The sequence below is a fragment of the Melanotaenia boesemani genome, chromosome 1 (genome assembly GCF_017639745.1).
Source record: "Melanotaenia boesemani isolate fMelBoe1 chromosome 1, fMelBoe1.pri, whole genome shotgun sequence".
Lineage (NCBI taxonomy): Eukaryota > Metazoa > Chordata > Actinopteri > Atheriniformes > Melanotaeniidae > Melanotaenia > Melanotaenia boesemani.
In genome coordinates, this window is record NC_055682.1 from 9,914,406 (window position 1) to 9,915,608 (window position 1,203).

Below are 1,203 nucleotides of genomic sequence, written 5' to 3' on the forward strand. Positions count from 1 at the left end.
ACCTTGAGAAATTGGAAAATCTGTTAAATTGTTATTCACAAAAATGCAGGACCATGCATATGTAGCAGCAGCACGGGAGCCATTTTATCATCGCTAATGAAGTGAAAAAGGCGACTTAAAAGTAAGTCGACAAGCAAGTCAACGATACTGCCTAAATGAGCCTAAAGCTAACTTTTTTCATTAAGTTTTGTTAGATAGTGTTGCTTGTTACCGTAGGCAGCATAACAGTAGATCCTGCTAAAATACACGAGCCTCGTTGGTACAGAAGTGTATGTTTGCGTGGTTTCAGTCGCTTTCATGGTCACAGTAAACGGCGGCTTTCAGTCACGGTAAAGCCGGACCAAAATCCGATGGGAAGGCTTTATAAGCTGTTACTGCGACAAAAAACCGGTGCTTTGTCAAGGCCAGTTTCCCCGTCTAGATCCATTCCCCCTGTGAGCATCATTCTCCCTTCTAAAAACAGAGAAACCATATCTTAAAGTTTGATAGGATGCAATTTGCAATATTTATGAAATCACAAACCTCTTCACTCCATGAGCTATCAGATGACAAGCTTTCATCGGTGTTGTTGAGGCTTTTTGAGACTTGGTAACCTTTGCTGCAATATGTGTTTCAGAAAGTGAGATGCCAGAATGCACTTTACGTTAGAATGTGATTCAAAATTCCAACACAATGTCCCTTTAATAATCAAGAGGATCGTTACATCTATAAAGCTCTAATTTTCAAAGCAAATTGTGATTGAATAAACATTCAGCTTTCTCTGTTTCTTGTGAAAATTTGATATGAAATGGCAGCTTTGCAACAGTTACTTTCTAAAGAAAAAAAATAATACACTTTTCCTTTTCTGGTGAAGGAAACCTAAAAGTGATGGGAAAATAAACAGCACAGAGTAGAGGAAAAACAAAATATTTCCACCGAATGCTGCATTTTTAGTGCTGGCACACACCTGTTCCCTAAAGGTTACAGTACAGAAACATGCTGAACTTTGCAAGATAAGAAGAAACCAGGAAAAGAAAGTCAAGGCACATCTTTGCAGATAAAGACACCACTACACACTTATGTTTTTGTTTTTGTTTTTTTGTTTTATTTGTTGTTTTTTGGTTTTTTGTGAACACCCTGCTTAGTCTGAATTTACATAAAATATTTGCCTGACTATGTTTGTCTGTTGTTGCTATTTTGGCATATTTTACATCCACATGTAAC